A 19,459-nucleotide genomic window follows, 5' to 3' on the forward strand; every position below is an offset into this window, starting at 1 on the left:
ACATATTTAGTCCATGGACAATACACGAGTCTTGAGCATGTCACTTTCACTCACGAGTCATAGCACACACTTTGTACATGTCTTTTCACCATAATCATGTCTTACATGCATGAGTCGTCCTTTCCGTCATTTGAGTTGAGAGTCTATCCTATTCCCGGATTCTTCCATATCTTACCACAAATACACTCTTTCCCTTTACATCATTACAAACCTCACACTTTCCATATACACATATACTTTCCTACATATCTTTCTACATGATTTCCCCATACATATCATTCACCTCCTACACTACACTTTTCCTCATCTATGCATGTTGAATCAAGTTCGAATCATGTGATTGACAAGAAGAAAACTCGGTGATGATAAGCACAAAAAACGAGGCAGGCTTCGATGACAAGATTTCATGATTCTTTTCTTATATTTGTTCTCCCCTTCCCCAAATAAGTCTAGCATAGGCACCCTCCATCATTTCTTAGATTTACTTTCATGAGTTTGATTTTTACCCTTTCCGTTTCAATAAAATGAGCATCTCTTTTCTGCATATGATAATTGCATTGCACTAAAAAAAATCCATACCGAAGTAAACACAAGATATACCAATGATTTGAGGCACCCCTTGTAGCCACATCATATCACCTTTACCCCTTTCATTACACAATCCTTTCTTGATAAACCACTTTGAGCCTCGTCTAACAATTAACCATTCTTTTTTCAACCTACATCTACCTAACCTTGGGATGGGATAGTGTGAAACTCACACAACTTTTAAATCCAAATATAAAAGCTTGAGTGATCCCGAAAAAGTTAAAAAATAAAAAATAATTAAAAAACAATAAAAGTGTACAAAAGGGCAAGTGTTTCCAATGTCTTTGATATGAACATGTCTCGGATGGTGTCTCTTATCAAGTGCTCGGCACCGTGCCTGAGAAACATAAATGCCAAGTGAGTGATAGACCACATGATCGGGATTGCCAACACTTATACAAAAGAAAGTTCAAAAACAAATTTCAAATGCCAAAAATAAAGTAAAATGAGTTCAAAAGTGAGAAACCTCAAGCATACAAATACAAAGATTCAAATGCAAGGTTGCACACCTTGGGGGCTTATCTTGGGTCTTGATCCTCTTATCCTTTCTTAACCTTTAGCCTAACCCCATTACAACCCTTAAAAGACCTCCTTGAGATATACACACACTTGTGCGAGGTTTGGCTAAAGCTACGTTCGGCCTGATTCCTAACGGATATGTAGGAAACCTCGCATCGGGGTGCTTCCGTAATAAAAATGCATTCACTCATATTCATATTCATAAATGATCATATCAAGGGATCTCTAATGCTCATCCCTATCCAATTAGAGCTAGACTTGGGGCTTTGAACCCACATCATTAGCCTACCCAGCCTAAGAGTCACCATCACTTGGCTCTTCTCACATATTTTTCATACCATTAGCCTTTGCAGCCTAATCTTAGTGTCACTCTCAGACACGTCACAAGTACGTAGCCAAATAATCCTTCCCTTAGGAACCCTTTGTCATGAAATCTTGATACAACCTCGAACCACGCCTTGTCATATTAGAATCACACACTCATAATCATCATTGCATCACAAAGTATGAAGTACTTAGCCTCCGCGCCTAATTTACCCAAATACTTTCATTATCGAATCATCAAACTTTGCACTATGAGATACAACATCAACACATACACTTGATTAAGCTCACTCAACATACACCGTCGCTTGATTCATTCTTTTCATCTTGAGGAATTTCAAAGACTTCATCTTTCACCAACACTCTACCTTCATTCATTTTCACGTCTTTCTTTTCAAGAGAAATTTGGTACCCTCCACAAAAATGACGGAAAATTTTTGCTTTTTTTGCACGAGCACAATCACAATACAATGCACACACAAGTTATGTACATTGAGTCATGTCGTGACATCATATCGAGTTGAGTCTGTACACACATGTCAAAACAAATTAAGTCGAGTTGATTTATACACAATGAGCCATTCAAGTACACCAAGTCTTGGGTCAACCCCAAGAAAACCACCAACAAATTCAACTGGCAATGTTTGATTTTACAAGATACAACAAATCATCAAAGCTTCTGTTCGGAGTCAATCGAGCAATCTCACCAAATCATCGAAACTCCTGTTCGCAGCCAATTGAATACTCTCACCATTTACCTTTCAAAGCTCTTGTGTTTAGAGACGCGTGGACATTTCATTCAAGCTCTTGTGTTCAGAGACGCGTGAACATTCAAAGCTCTTTTGCTCAAAGACGCGTGGGCATGCTTTTCAAAGCTCTTTTGTTCAGAGACGTGTGGACATCTCTTTTAACCTCTTTTGTTCAGAGACGCGTGGACATAACATTCAAGCTCCCTTGTTCAGAGACGCATGAACATTCTTCCAAAGCTCCCTTGTTCAGAGACGCGTGAACATTCATCCAAAAGCTCCCTTGTTCGGAGACGAGTGAACATTTCAACAAAACAAAGCTCCCTTGTTTAGAGACGCGTAAACATTCTTCCACAGTTTTTTTGCTCAGAGACGCATGGGCATCCTTTTCAAAGCTTCCTTGTTCAGAGATGCGTGAACATTCTTCTAAAAGCTCTTTTGTTCAAGAGACGCGTGAACATCCTTCCAAGGCTCCATTGTTCAGAGACACGTGAACATTCTTCCAAAATATCTTTTGTTCAGAGACGGGTGGACATCGACAGCGCTCCCTGAGAATGAAGAGGTTTTCAAACAAAATAAATTTTATTCGACAAGATATCACCTAGAGATGTGTGCTTGGCAAGCCCAGATAGGCGTTTCTTTCCCTTAACTCTTTTATTTGTAGAACTGACGCTTTTCTGCAGGTACTAGCGTTAAAAATGATGATTTAGGTTCGCAGAACGTTTTGAATCATTCTCCGTCCCTATCGATCTACTTTGACTTTTGTTTTCGAAACTTACATTGCTCTAAACTCAGTCAAAGTGGGGGCTTCTGTATACATCTGATTGTGTCTTCCCAAAAACCTAACCAAGTGATGAGTATCTTTCACGTATTAGATTATCGAGTTAGGTGAAGAGTTGAAGATTCTCGTGAATTTCCCTTAAGACTTAACCCTTCCTAACCTTTCCTAAAATGTTTTAAGCCAAAATCATTCATTCCGTGTCCCTTAAAATCATTCATTTCGTGTCCTCTTTATAAAAACGTCCAAACTAGTTTTTTTTTCCATAATCCTGGTCCAATAATTAAGTAGATGGTTGGGGTTTGGAAAGAGCTTTCCAACGATATATTATAAGCCCAAATCCGAGTTATAATGAAGAAGTTATGGCCAAAATACTAAACCAAGCTCAAACCGAGCTTTACCTGCGACCCAATGACCATGTGGAGGGTCCATTAACCTTAACATCATTCCTAAACCAATTAGGATTTATTGTGAGCTTCTAGAATCCTCTAGAAGGTTGTTTTCAATCCTAAATCCATTAGGATTTATTATGAGCTTCTTAAATCCTCTAGAAGGTTCTAATTTATTATGTTTTTGAAAAGTTAAAGATTTAAGAATTTTACTTCGGATAAAACAGTTGTTTTTCAAATGATTTTAATTCTGATAAAATTAGAATAACGTACGAAAATTCGATTTACCCAATTTGATTGGAAGTCGGATTCCATACGGTATCTATCTTCTAAAAGCATCGCTGAGCGATAGAAATATCGCTCTGCGATAAGCCTATCGCGTCGCGGTAGAAACCTTTTTTACTCCGAGTCGAATTCTGGCTCTTTTTTTTATCTTTGACCCTCGTTTTTCCCTATAAATAGAGGTCGTTTCACCCCGTTTCAATCATCAACAAGCTTGATCACCAACAATCATCATCTAATCCCCTCCCTCTCTAAGCTAAAATCTTTTCTATCTCTCTCTTTCTTTCTAGCCTTAGCCTAGCCTAAATACATCCCAATACCATCTTGACATCATACACCATACCTCCTTCACGAGCCTTGAATACTCCTAGCCAATCTCGAAGTTGCCTTCGACCTCGACGTAAAAGGTTGATAGTTCTGAGGGTTTGGTCCCTAATCTATATTTCAATTATTATTTGATTTATTTGGTTTGTTTGATTTTATCTTTCTTGAAGTTACTAACGTTTGTATTGTTTTGATAGAAAGAGATACAAGGAATCAAAGTAAGTAATACGATTACTTAATTGTTCTTTTGATAGAAATCATGCTTAGAATATTTTATTAATTCCTAGTATCATGTTAGGATGTTGATTTTGATTCCTAGTATCATGTTAGGGTGTTAATTAATATTTATAGTATCATGTTGATTTCTAGTATCATGTTTAGGGCTAAAGCTTTGATCTTTATTATTAGTGACATGCTAGGGTTTGTTATTAATCCGTTTAGTATCATGCCTATGATCTTGCTATTAATCATGATTTAATGATGTTATTATTATGATGTTGATTATTGTGTCAATTATACATTGCTTGATTATTCATGATTTATTGTTATTGCTTGATCACGCCCTTTCTGCAGGTTTAAAGGGAATTAATACTTGAAATCACGCCTAATAAGATAATTAATAATTTGTTTTAGGCTTAATATGATTCTAACTCAAGTGATCACCAACAATAGATTTATTTGTGCATTAATAATCAACCAACATAGATTAAACAAGTTTAGGGCTAACTTGTTGGATGTATGTTGATTGGAAAGCGCACATGAATATTATAAGAATTAAGTAGAGGCCGATTTAGGGCGGGGTCAATCTCTATTAGGTTGGATTCGTACCATCATCTCCAAATATCCAGTCGTGGTTCCGGACCACTATGGAGTTAGCGATCTCCGTGATCGTGAATGGGGTGTAACCTTCACACCCTTGAACGGTTTACAAGTTCCTAAAACTTGTTGACGACTCTTTTATCTCTAACTTCTTCCCCTTTAAACCCACCATGCCTAAAAGCATGATCACAGCGGGGCTCAAGGTTGGGTTTGAAATATTCCCTACACTTGCGTATCCGTCCATGAAGGATAACATCGCGTGTTCAGTCGTATTATCCACCAATATAACAATATGTGGTAGAGGGAAATCGTCTTTGGGACTAGCTTTGTTGAGATCCCTAAAGTCAACACACATGCGAACTTGTCCATCCTTTTTAGGGACTGGGACGATGTTTGCTACCCATTATGGGTAATTACATACGCGAATGAAACTTGCGTCCAATTGTTTTGTTACTTCTTCTTTTATTTTTTAAGCAACATTAGGTTTCATTCGTCGAAGTTTTTGTTTTACTGGTTTAGACATAGGGTTCAAGGGAATGGTATGTTCCGCAATTTCCCTATCTATTCCAGGCATGTCCTTTTATGACTAAGCAAACACGTCTTTGAATTCTTTGAGCGTCGATATGAGAGTCGATCGTTGCTCGAAGGTATTATTGAAAGGGGTGATCGATGAAGTAGGGACGAAAGCTCCGTCTTGGATGGCATTTTGACTGGTTATGATAGCAACATGGTTTTGCTCTAGTCCAACTAGCAAGTTAAAGGCTTGCCTATCATAGCATCCTGGGATTGGGTGTTTTGATTGAGTGACACTTAAGTCATCATTCAAGAAGTAGCAATCGTGAAAAATCTCGAATCCAGGCTTCTTAATACCTTCAAGAATTAGTGGTTCTGGAAAGTCGTAGCATGGGTAATTCTCTCCCTCCCTAATGAACTGTCCATTAAGGGTTTGATTGTAAGATGGGAGTAAGAAAATTATCCCTTTTCTTGTTGTTGTTCCTACGTGCCCTTATTTTGGCATCGTGAGCATCAAGTTCTTCTTTGGTTATCTTATATCCCAATCCAAAGGAGAAGCTTTTATTTGGGATAGGAAGTAAGATAGATTTCTTCATTCCTATTCCCAAAGGCATCCTAGGAAAGTAACTACTCTTGAACAAGATGTTGTTTGCTATTGGGGTGGAATATAGATCAAGTTTGAAAGGTACTTTAAGATTTTCATCCATTTCTAGTGTGCAGATAGACTCTGCGGCGAATCCCCACATATCTTCCTCATCTTGATCGCTTATTTTGCGACTTTGAGAGGAGAAGCATGTATAGTCATAGGAAGACCTTGATAGTTCAACCTAATCATTTGATGGAGCGAAGATGGTATTGCTCCAAGTTCATTTATCCAAGGATGTCCAAGAAGAAGGTTGAATGTAGGTTTTATGTCCATGACATGGAATTCAACCATCTTTTGTATTGGGCCTGTGGTAATTGGTAGCTCAATAGTTCCACACACCGATCTCCTTGAATTATCATAGGCCCTAATGCTTTGTGTTGTTGCATGAAAATCTTTTTCTGGGTCTAGGCCTAGATATTTTGCTTTTTGTAATGGGCACACATTATCGGCGGACCCATTGTCAACTAGAGTAAGAGGGATGTTGTATCCCTTGCACCCCAAAGTTAAATATAATGCATTATTGTGGGTGGTGTCTTTTGATGGAAAATCATCAATAGTAAAGATGATTGATTTGTTGGATTTTTCGCTAGAAAGAAAGCTAACGAGATCCCTAGGAGTTGTGTCTGTACTTACGGATAAAGCAGTAAAAGCATTCATTAGAGAATTCCTATGATCCTTAGAGGTACTTAGGAGTTCCCAAATGCTAACATTCGCCTTAGATTGGCGAAGTTGTTTGACCAATGGATCCTCTACCTCAGGTGGAGGTGGTATTGGATTTTGAATTTGACCTTGGTTGATTGAAGATCCATTTGGTTGTGTTTGTAGACTCGCCCAGAACGAGTTAGGTGATCAATCTCGTTTGGATTAGTCTTGGTACTCGTGAACCAATTTTCTTCTAGAGGCGTTGAATGTGCCTCCATTTCTAAATGTTCCATGAGTTGTGCTTGATGCCATTGTTCATCTAAGGAAAGGTTTGACAAATCTTGTGATTTTCCCAAAAATTGATTCCAATCAAGCGCTCCACTTGTTTCAACTTGAAGACAAGGTGGAGGTGGGATGGCGGCATATCTTGAGACGTATAGGTCTTTAAAGTCGTTATCCCATAATCCACACACTTCATTAGTTGACCCTATGAATGTCGTGGTTAGAGGTTTCCCTATGGGAGTGATGTAATCCAAGGGATTGAACTCATCACTCCTCACATGGTCCTCATCGATGTGAAATATTCCCTATGAGGAAACATTATTATTAGGCTTAGGCGTGGGAATTTTCCCATCATCTACTAGATCTTGAACCTTGTGTTTCAAAACAAAGCAACGTTAGTATCATGCCCAACACCCCTATGATAAGTACATTAAGCATTGTAATCCCATTAAGGATTCCTTCTTTCTATGGGGAGAGGAGGTGTTGGCTCAATAAGAAAACCCTTTTCATTTAGTTTTTCCAATAGTTCTTTATAAGTTAAAGGAAATTGTGTAAATCTCCTTTCTCTCGTCCACCTTTTTCGAGAATTGTTATTATTATATTGTGTGGACGTTGCAAAAACATCAATAGAGGATGAGGTGCTATCATTCCCCTTCTTTTAGTTGTTCTTAGGTTGATGATGATGAGGCTTGTTTGCCTTTTCTTTGGCAAGATCATCTTCAATCCTAGTGGCCACGGAATAGACCTTTTGAAAAGTTTCTAAACCAAGGTAGCGTAGATGTTTGTTGTACTTTTCATGAAAATTTTCAATGAATTTTTGTACCAACTCGAGCTCGAGCGGCCTTTGGGCAAGGTGGGCCGTCTTTTCGCGCCATCTACCATAGAAAGCAAGGAAACCTTCATCGTCGCCTTACTTAAGCATTTCAAGTTCATGCAAAGTTAATTTAAACTCTACGTTATTCTCATATTGGGTGATGAAAGCCGAAACTACATCTTCCCATGTACTTTTGAATTTGGCATCTAGCCCATAGTACTACTCTCTTGCAGCTGGGTCTTGAGATAAAGGGAATATCAAAGCATAGAGCTTAAGATCAACTCCCTTTAGAGCCATGGTGCTAGTAAAACTCATTAGATGATTTTTTGGATTATTGGTCACCTTAAACATTGGTAAGTCTGTGACTACAAACTTTTCAGGTAAAGTAAGTCCCACAGGAGGAGCAAACTTTTCTGTGTCAAAGTACTTGTTCCCCATTAAAGAACGAAGAACAAGTTTCTCTAACGTCTTTTCTCTTTCAGCTAAAGCATCCATTTTTTGTTTTATAGCTAAAGTCTCGGCCTCTTTCTTTTCAACCTTTTCAATTTTCTTACTCCTTCTAACCTCGGCTTCTTGAGCCTTTTCCTCTCTCATGCGAATAATCTCTTCTTGGAGTTGTTTGATGGTTGACATTGTTGAACTAGGATGATTTGATAGAGGGAGATGGTTCAAAGGGAGTTGATTGTTTGATGGTAAATGTAGAATGTGAGTGCCCGGGTTTCATTCCCAAGCTTGGTAACAGCCCTAAAGGAAGTACGAGAAGTTAAGAAAACTGACACGCTTGCTTTGGATCGGAAAAGAAAAGAAAAGAAAAGAAAGAGAAAGGAAGAAAAAGACGCAAATTACGTTCAAAGATATATCATCGCCTTTCAAATTACACTGATGAATAACAATAGTTCCAAAGAATCAAAATGATCTCGCAGCAGAAGGCGCGCGCAAGTTACTGGGTCACGCGCGGTTGGCGCGTGCAGCCCCCGCACTTGCGCCTAGGTGTGGTCGTGCAACTCAATGAGTTGCGCGTGCCACCTGTTCGAGCAGGATTTTTTTTTTCGAACGATGGTATTTTCTTTATTATTCTTTTTTGGGATATTCTCAATGGTAACCCCCTATTATTGCTACACACCAATGGTAACCCTCTTTTTTTGGATTATACAAAATGACACTACTTTTCTTTTTTCTCCTAAAGAGGACATTAATGATGGTGTTTTAAGATAAAATAGTCAATTAAAATTAACTATGGTTATTTTTTTTTAATAATTAATAATTGTAAAAATATTTATAAAAAAAAAAAAAACCCAAACCCTCTCCCACCCACCAGCCAGTCAGCCACCAGCCCTCTCCCTACCGGCGCCAAGCACCCTCCACCCCCGGCCGACGCCGACGACGCCCAGCCTGCCCCGCCCCACCCTCCTCTCATTCCCTAAACCTGATGCCCCCACCAAGTCACTGCAGCAGCCTCCTAATTCACACCTCCATCTCAATAGCCACAGCATCACTAGCCATATCCTACCGTCAATTAACAAGACGATCGGAGCCCAGCTGCACAACTCTCCAATCAACAGAAACAACAAACACCAACGCAACCCCCCTGCTCCACCCCTGCAGCCCGCAACATCACCTTCTACTGCAACGCCCTGTAACAGGAGCATCCTAGCAGCCTCTGCTCGCCCCCCTAACACTGCAACAATAATGACAGCAGCACACGCAACAACAACCACCGATTCGCCACCTGCAGCCACGAATTCACCACTAATTCACTGCCCATTCACCACCAATTCACCGTCCATTCACCGCAAACAGCAATTCAGCACCCAATTACTACAATTCCGGGGGCTTTAATTGCAGCAATTTGGAAAAGAACATCTTCAATCTTGAACTCCAATTGAGACCTAGATGGAGCAGGGGGAGAATCCATGGCTGCTGGAAGGAAGGGTGGGCCAGGCGCCGAAAATCGAAATGGAGGGGGAGAGGAAGCTGGTCTGGTGGGGGGGGGGAAGCCGAAAAGTTGGCCTGGTGGGGGGAAGGGGAGTGGTGGACTAGCGGGCTGGTGGAGAGAGCAGGGTTTTTTTTAAAAAAAAAAATAATAAAATCTGTCAAATAAAAGGGGACATTTTTGTCATTTCGCTATTTTGGTTAACCATGGTTTAATTTTATGTTAAAACACCATCATTAATGTCATCATTAGGAGAAAAAAAGATAACTAAGGTCATTTCGTATAATCCAAAAAAGGGGGGTTACCGTTGGTGCGTAGCAATTGTAAGGGGTTAGCATTGAGAATATCCCTTCTTTTTTTTCAATTTTTTTTAATGTTTTTTTTTTTAATCATATGGTGTCCCTTGAACATGACTCAAAACTATGAAGGGACAACTTTGTAGTTGGGAACCTAAGTAAAGACTAAAAAGAGAGAGAGATAGAGAGAAAAAAAAACTATCCTCTACACGTCGCAAATAGTCATGTAATCACATAAGCATACAAGAAAACCATTAAAGCATATAATGTCATTCTAAGGTCAAGGTTTTGGGTGTCCAAAGGTATCATATCTTAAGAAACGATGCATGAATCAATCACTCAACGTGTTGACTCATGACATAGTTCTCCCAACATTTTGTTGGCGATAAGGGTGGGATGATTGTTATTGATTTTGGGATAGAAGCCTGGTGTTGGAGACCCCTAGTCAATGAGCCAATCCCCAATGTTTAGAAGGTGCTTATGATTATGCAATGTTTCTTGTTTAGCTTTAACTTTTGTGAAAAAGGAAGATATTATGCATTCAAGTCTCGCTTTCTAACTAGAGATTATCCAAGTTAGCCCTCGTTATAACTCATAGGTAACCTAAGTCAGAAACCTTGAACCATAACTAAGGACTAATCTTATAACCTCTAAGTCCCCAGTTGAGTCGCCACTGTGAGGAGGGTGTACCCATCGTTGAGGATCCCCTTCCTCTATGCCCATGGCCCTTTGCCTAGGACTTTACACTTTTTGAAGGTGTGATAGGATTTGAATTCCTGACTGTTTGGGTGACCTTGAATTAGAATTGATTCTATCATTACAGTTTTTTGTAAGAAACTAGTAAGGAGTCGCCAATGAGTTTTAGGAAAACTCATAAATCTCGTTCATGCCTTTCTCCCGAGTAGGGTTCAAGGGATATTTAGCATGAATCATAAGTTTACCCATGCCCAAATTGGTCTACTTGTACCAGAAATGAGTTTGGGAGCGAGGGTACTAAAATAACGTTTCTTTTAGGGAGGAATCTCTATTCTAGCCCAAGTGCGGCCTCTACTAGCTCTTCCTTTTTCACAATTTCAATACCAAACAATATATGCAACGTGATACTTAAAACTAAGTTAGTTGATTTTATTTACAAGCATTGATCACATAAAGATTACATTACAACAAATGTCGTTATTCTTTGTTATTCAAATTTGTGAAAGGAACAAGAAATAAACATTATTCGCCTTGGCTTAGGTGATAAATTAAACAATTAATTATTCAAATTCTAGTCTTGATTAACGCAAGAATACTATGTGAAATTAATTAATAAAAGTTTATTTAAGGTGATTAAACAACACTAATTAATTAATTAAAGGTTGTTTAAGCAAGAAAAGAAAGGTGATTTATCTAAGTGCTCGGGAATTTACCACTTTTCCTTGCTAGATCTTCGTTTAGAACACTTATGGACTCCTTGTTCGGGAACCTCCACCGTAAGAACAAAGCAATTAAAGGGTGAGTGTTTAGGACAAGACGGATGATTATTGCGTAAGTTCTCAAAGTTACTGCTGACTTTTTAGGCTAATTTCTGTGTGTTCAAAGCTTTTATTGAACCTCTATTGATAGGGAATGGGTGAGTTTAGGGTTTCAGACATTCTGTCGCAGCAAGTTGCGCGCGGCTGCTACACGCAAGTGATTTAGCTGCACTCCACAAGGCAGCGCAACCTCTGGTCTTGCGCGTGGCTTTATGGTAAGATTCAGTTCAGTATATTTATGAAATTCTGAATCTTCCGCAAGCACATCTCTGGAGGTTGCGCTAGGTGTCATGCGCAACTTTGTGAGTTGCGCGTGGTTTTTCCTGCGGCAGCCCTAGATTTTAATCTAGGCACTTCTAAATCTGTCAAAATTAGGTTTAATCTCAAGATTAGGCCTAATTTCTGATCGGGCTTAGTATTAACAAGCTTTGGTTCACTTTGTTTGAGTCAAGGTAGTTGGTTTTATGTATTTAGGCCTTAATCAGTAGTCCATAAGCATTCCTTACTTCAATCTAGCACAAAGATGGAATTATTTATCGTCATAGCACTTCCGGTAGGGACATGGGACCAAAAGTAGATGTCTACAGACATAAAAAGGGACTAAAAGACCTAAAATTTAACTGTAAAACTAGTATAAACGTGCCTATAAATCCTATATAAATGTAATTCATCAAATTCCCCCAAGCTAAACTGTTGCTTGTCCCCAAGAAACACTTGACTCAAAATGGAGAAATAAGACAAATAAGACTTCTAGGGAACCAGAATAAGACCGAATCGACTCTCGAGCAAACAATCAAACCAAAGTTAGCGATATCGAAATTTGGCTCGGATACAAATAGAACCACGCAACATTCATAGTCTTGCAATTAACTTACCAATCTAGGCCATCAACAGGTCTCTTTTCGAGCTAGGCTTTGACGATTTCCTGTAGAATATGCTGAAGTCTTGCACGAGAGGTGCCCCAACCAGCTTAGGGGTATAACAAACACTAAACATATACCATGTCGACTCGAAATGCAATAAATACTCTTTAACTTTTACTCAACACTAGGTCCACTCAATCATAACTTATGGATGAAGATCAAAAGGTCTTTATAAGTTTGTTATGGGGCTAGGGTGAAAGGTAGGACATACATTTTGGGAAATGTGAGAGATGAGCTAGCTGGGAATAATGATAGTCCACAATAACAACACAACCAAATGCACGTCAAAGATAACCTCGTTTAGCATCTAGCTTCCCTATACACCATAAAAGCCAAATCAAAAATACTATACACCAAAGTAATTTGATTTCCTCTTCTTCCCTTCTTTCTTCAATTTTTTTTTTTCCTTATATATTTTTTCATTCTTTTCCCTTTTTTTTCATACCCCTTTTTCTGCTATTTTTTTTCTTTCTTTTTTCAATTTTTTTTTTTGAATAATAACTTTGAATTTCCATTAAAAATCTCCTTTATTGCACCTCAAATCAAATATTTAGCCAAATATAAGTCACAAATCACAAGATGGACCACTCCCCCAAGCTAGGCTTGGGAATAGTAACCAATTGAGGCTGAAGGCTTGTAATATGGCTAATTCAAATGAAGGGTAAAGCTCAACATGGGTAGCAATTAGGGAGCAAATATACAAAAACAACTTCTCGAGGCTCAAATTAAGAAAAAGAAAAGACCTTTATCACTTCCATCATGCACTCATCACAACCAAATTACTACAAGTCTCAAGGCAAAATCAAGATCAATGTTGCACCAGGAACTATCACAAATACAAAAATACAAATTGTTATAAATGTGACAGTCAATCAATCAATTTTTAAAAACTCACATGTCTTAGGGTCTACAAAATCTTGACTAGCTAGACTCAAAAAGAGCAAAACATCTTACCACAAACCAATTAATCGCAGGCTACATTGCTACGCAGTTATCGACGTATAAAGCACACCGACTGAATTTCAAAATCATAACTATGATGAGAAGAAGCTCAAAAAAATCTATAATCTGCACACGGTTCGAAGTCAAAATATGGAAAATAGGCACAAGAATGCAGAAACAAAAACAAAACTAAACTAAGAAAGCAATACTTCTTTTTCGTTATATGTAAACTCTCACTCCTAATGAATGGTACAAACCAACAACACCTACAAAGCAGTAAAAATTAAACTAAAACGCAACTAACATGCACAAAGTGATGATGACAATCATCCTCCCCCAAGCTAAACATCACATTGTCCTCAATGTGAACAAAGAAGAAACTAAGGCATAAAAAAGGGAGAGGTACAACTCACAAAAGGGTGGGTAAGCAAGGGGAGCGTCAAAAGGTATCGACACCTCCACTATAAATTGGTAGTTGTAATTGGGTAGCCGACGTAGCCAAGGGACTTAGTTATGTTTGTACCTAGCAACAAAGTTCATCACTTGAACACACATTAGCATTGTTATTTAAATAACAATAAAAAAATGAAATCAAAATAAGAAATTTAAAAAAAAACAAAACAAAAAAAAAAAAAACAAAACAAAACAAAAACAAAAACAAAAACAAAAACAAAATTGGGTTGCCTCCGGATAAGGGCTGGTTTTTAAGGTCCCACATGACCCTACTCAAATCATCAATTGGAAGAATCCAATGCCTTGAGTAACTTATCATATGCACCTACAAACATATCATTAGAAACTACATATGGCTTGAATGCAAGCACACAAATCTTAAAATGCAGGGGGTTAGAAAAATAAAATGACAAATGAGAAGAAGAAGAAGAAGAAGAAGAAGAAGAAGAAGAAGAAGAAGAAGAAGAAGAAGAAGAAGAAGAAGAAGAATCACAAGAAAAAGAAAAGGGAAAGAATTTGCAACTTCTCTATACTTGTTCCTTAGGAAATATAAACCTTTTAGAATGAACATCAAGGTCTACGTACTTTACCACCGTCATGGAATGGAAATACTTTGGAAAAGTTAGAAGAACTCAGCATAGAGGATGAATTCACAAGATCAAGACTCTCTACAAATGAGACGTAAGGAGAAGGTAGGGTTGGTTCATCATGGTTGATTTTACCAATAATCTCACCTTCTTCTAACAGTTTGTCAACACAAGAGTCTTTACCTTGAAATTTTATAATTAATGGTCCCTCAACCACTAATTCACCAAATAATGGCTCATCATCCTCAAAAATATCTAGCATATCCACCTTATTTTCATCCTGAACATTTATTAATTCATAAACGCTCTGTTTAAAATTTTCATTCTTAATCCAGTTCATCATCATCATAAATGTATGGTAAGGCACTAGATTTCACAATAGAATGCAGTTCATACTTGGGAGAGAGATTCGAAACATGCATGAAAGAATTATTGTAAGAACAAAAAGAGTCATCATGATCATATGAATTACAATGACAACAATAGCAAGGGGATGGAGTATTGGTCAAAAAAGTGAAGGAAGAAAATTTTTCTAGAGTTGGTATAGCATACGTTGTCATTTCCCACTCGTATGTATCTCTAGCTAACCACTCAATAAAATCCCATCCAAAAGATTCTCCACTACACATAGACTCAACTACAAACCTAGTTTCTTCATTTAGACCCTCATAAATCACTAAACACATATTCCATTCTTCAATTCCATGATTAGGACCAACAAAATCACCAAGCCTATAAAAATATCTCCAAAACACCTCATTCTCAAATTGCGGAAAATAAAAAATAGCCATTAAAATAAATCCACAAATGAACAAGAAAACCTGCAAACACAAGAATTAGTAGAGAAACATATATATATATATATATATATATATATATATATATATATATATATATATATATATATATATATATATATATATATATATAGGACCAGGTTATAATGAGAACCCAATCCTATAATAGGAACTAGGAACTAATCTGGACCGTCTGATCTAATACCAAAAGCGTGCGATCTAACGGCCCAAATTAAATCAGACGAATTGACTGAGTTTCTCTCTCCTCTCCTCCGCGATTTTCTCTCTCCTCACCAACGCCGTTTTCGTTCTCCTCTACCATTTTCAAGCTCAAATCTTATCAATTCAACGCGAATTTTTGAAATTCATGTTGCTGAAACTCATCATCGTCTTGAAATCTACAATTTGAACCCAGATTTGTGTAATTTTTCGACACAAATTAGGTAAAACCATTGAAGCGGCTTCCGATCTTTCTCTATGCCATTGAAGCAGCTTCTGAGGTAAGATGTTTTATTTCTCTCTTTTTCTAAATCATCAGAATTTGATCTCACTATCCAGGGTTTACCGTTAATAATTTCTTAATCAAACTCATCGAAAATCTTCACGAGTTCAATTTCGATATCAAATTTACATTTTACTTTACTAGTTCTTCAATTTTGGAGTTCTTCTGCTGTAAATCAAATTGAGACGGATGAATTGTTGAATGTGCCGAAATTTGGCAAAATTTAACATATACGGTGATGCTTATGATACATTGATGCTTAATTGTCTGAGATAAGTCGTGTCTTTCATTGGTGACTAAAGTAAACTAATATTATTCAAATGTGAATTAAATCAATTTTAAAGTACAATATTTTTTCTGTACCTAGTGAGGTGATGTTTGAGAGGCTGCCAAGTGGGGAACGAGGTTATTTTATGACTCTGTGTTTGAAAGGCTGGCAAGCAAGGAGCGAGTTCAACCTGAATGTTGCACAACATCATAAACCAACTTCTGGCAAATCTCATCACTCCAAGTATTGACAGAACTTGGTTTCAAGACTGAAGTTACACTTGATGATGTATTGGCAATAGGGGTGGTTATTGGGCGGGTCGGTGCGGGTCATTAGCGGGGCGGGTCGGTTGCGGGTCATGATGAATATTTAGCGAGTCAGGGTCGGGTCAGGGTCAATGCGGGTCAGGGTCGGGTCAGGGTCGAGGTAAAAGTAAAACGGGCCATTAACTTCTACTAATCTTTAAATAGCATACTAATCTTTAAATGGTATACTAATCTTTAAATAGTATACTTGTGCTCAGACAAAGATATATGCAGGATCAAAGTCTCATAAAAATCTTTCACATCAAAATAAAACCAGAAGTAGAGCCTGTGTAGAGAAAACCAGCACGCCAAAATAAGTTCACCAAGAGTACTAACCCTGTTACATCAATTGTAATATACTAGTTTCTAGATTTACGAAATACTACTAGAATGGTCTAGTTCATTGCCAACATTTTAGCAAATGTTCTCAGATACCACAAAAGAATGAAGCAGCAGTAGGAATGAAACAAGCTCTTTGGCTCTGAGTGCTTCATGAACTCAGAACAGCCTCCAGCAACAGCAGCAGCTACAAAGCACCTCCCAGCCACACCAACACAAGCAACTACAGAACCAAAAAGCCAGCAGCACACAGAAACAAGACCTGCAGCCCCCAGCAGAAAAAAAAAAAAAAAAAAAAAAAAAAAAAAAAAAAAACAGAAGTCAGACATAAGTTGCACCCAGCAAGGACAGAAACAACCACTACCAAGCAAATCTTTACTACTTTAATGTAATGTGACTAAAAAACAGAACTATTAGTAGAGAAATGAACAAGAGAATATTACCTAGTAGAAAGGGTCTGCATCATCATCCTCTTCTTCTTCAATGATTTCATCTTCAAGTTCACTATCAACCTCTACTTGATTGCTTTCACGATGCCAATCTTGCATACATACTAAAGCTTGAATTGTTTTTGACTTTAATGAACTTCGCGATGCCGAAACAGTCTTTCCTCCAATACTAAAAGCAGACTCCGAAGCTACAGTACTTATAGGAATAGTCAACAAATCCCGTGCCATCTTAGATACCACAGGATACCTCACAGAACTTTGATGCCAAAACTCCAAAATATCTAATTGTGAATTGAGATCTAAAGCATCATCATCTAGGTACATCTCAAGTTGTGACTTTCCTACTTGAGATATTGCACTAGTACCGACAAAATGGTCATAATCATCAAAGTAGTTTCTAGCTCCGGAAGTACTAGGAGGAGAAGGAGCAACTACAATAGGTGAACTACTAGCATATTGCAACTTATAGTCCTCAAACATTGACTTCATAGTTCCCAACACCAAGTTAATTCGTCTTGAGACCTCTACACTTCCATATAACTTACTAAAACAATATTCCACAAATTTCACTTTGTACCTCGGATCAAGAATGGCGGCACATGACAAGTAAAAATTGTAATCCGACCAATACTTGTCAAATTTTTCAAGCATTGGTTTCACCATTTCCTTTAAATAATCATAAGGACCTTTCTCCGCCTCAAGCAAATGGCGATGCACCATCCATGCACCTTTAAAATACACATTAGAAGTAGGATAATTCACCGCCGAAAACATACAAGTAACCTCATAAAACAACTCCAAAAAATTGTGAATCACGCTTACTTTTTCCCACTCATCCTCTAAAGGAATATATGATTGAAATGAAGCATGACTAGATCTCAAGTGAAGAAAAACATCTTTGAAGTAAAGAGAAGTGCCAAGAATTTTATACGTGGAATTCCAACGAACATGCATATCAAGGTTCAATTTCCTTTTTACATCAAGGTGAAATATCTTCTCCGCACAATCATAGAATTCTTCACTTCTATGAGAAGATTTGATGATCAACTTTATAAATGAACGAATTTTATCCAAAATTCCACTAATACAAGTCAATCCTTTTTGCACAATAAGATTAATAATATGGGCACAACACCGCACATGAAACAATGTCTCACCACAACTTAACCCTCCTCTAGGAACAAGACGTCTCTTCAAACAAGATATCATTGCATCATTATAAGTTGCATTATCAACGGTGATAGAGAGTATCCTATCATCTAATTTCCATTGGCAAAGGAACATACAAATCTCATTAGCAATACTTATCCCATCATATGGAGGAGCTAAGGCCCTAAACCTAAGAATTTTTTTACGGAGTTTCCAAGAATCATCAACAAAGTGAGAAGTGACACAAATGAAATGTTGTCTAGTATGATTTGATTTCCAATTATCGGTTGTTAAACAAATTCTACCCGAAACATTAGACAAGAAATCTTTCAATTTATCCCTCTCCAATACATAAGCCTTCAATAAATCTCTCTTTGTGGTTGCACGACCAAATGGTTTAAACTTAGGGGTAGCTCTTTTCATCATTCTCCTAAATCCTTGTTCTTCAACCATAGTGAATGAATGACCTCCCTCAACAATGAAATTAAGAATCTCTTTTCGAAGTTCATTCATGTCAAAAACAAAATTTTCTTCATCACTATCTTCCTCAAATGTAAGTCCTAGAGGCCTATTTGCACACCTCTCTAAATGACGCTTCAAATGAGATGTACCACTATCACGATTTGCAGATAAAATAGAATTACAATGTACACATGTAGCAATTCTCTCACCTTGAACATTCTTCCCTTCAATAAGCTCTCTCCAAACTTTAGACCTCTTCTTTCTCTTTCGTTGCGGAGTAATGTATTCATTATATCCATCATCACGTGCCGTAGAAGTAGTAGTAGTAGTAGTATCATCATCCGTATTAATTGTTTTGCCCTGCCAGCACATTTAGGAGTTCGATCAGGAGAATAGCAAAATCCGAAAACAGAATCTTATATGGTCTGTTGTGCTTTGCTAAGGTAATAAAACAAATACTACTTGTACTACATAGTTAAATTTTATAAGTGTCCAGCCTCCAATTCAGTGTAGTAGTAGTAGTATCACAACTACACTAACCTTAACAGTCAACACACAAGTACCACATTTGCTTTCTCGTTCTATAATCATGCTAGTTTAGTCAATTCTTATACTACTATAATCAAATCAAGCAAAACTCCCAAATTATAATTAAATCATCAGCTTAGTCACATTATATTCATTCAAAGTACTACATATATTAGTAGATAATATGGGCTTTGTATGAATATATAGATGGATTAATAGTATACTTTATCAAGCCTTTATTGGTTTGATTTAATTCAAGTATTTTCAAATTGTAGCTAATATAGAAATGAAAACATTCAATGGCACAAGTGCAGAAAATATGTGACATGATTAGCACACAAAATTA

General features: G+C 37.5%; 1 long non-coding RNA gene across 1 annotated transcript; it reads left to right on the forward strand.

Moving 5' to 3' along the window:
* The first annotated feature begins 15,321 nt into the window (after window positions 1–15,321).
* LOC110713032 lies at window positions 15,322–16,840 on the forward strand. The gene is made up of 2 exons (XR_002509745.1): window positions 15,322–15,611; window positions 15,981–16,840. It is a non-coding gene; the product is annotated as an uncharacterized LOC110713032 (long non-coding RNA).
* Window positions 16,841–19,459: the final 2,619 nt, after the last annotated feature.

Source organism: Chenopodium quinoa, unplaced genomic scaffold, assembly GCF_001683475.1.
Source record: "Chenopodium quinoa cultivar QQ74 unplaced genomic scaffold, ASM168347v1, whole genome shotgun sequence".
NCBI classification, from domain to species: Eukaryota; Viridiplantae; Streptophyta; class Magnoliopsida; order Caryophyllales; family Amaranthaceae; genus Chenopodium; species Chenopodium quinoa.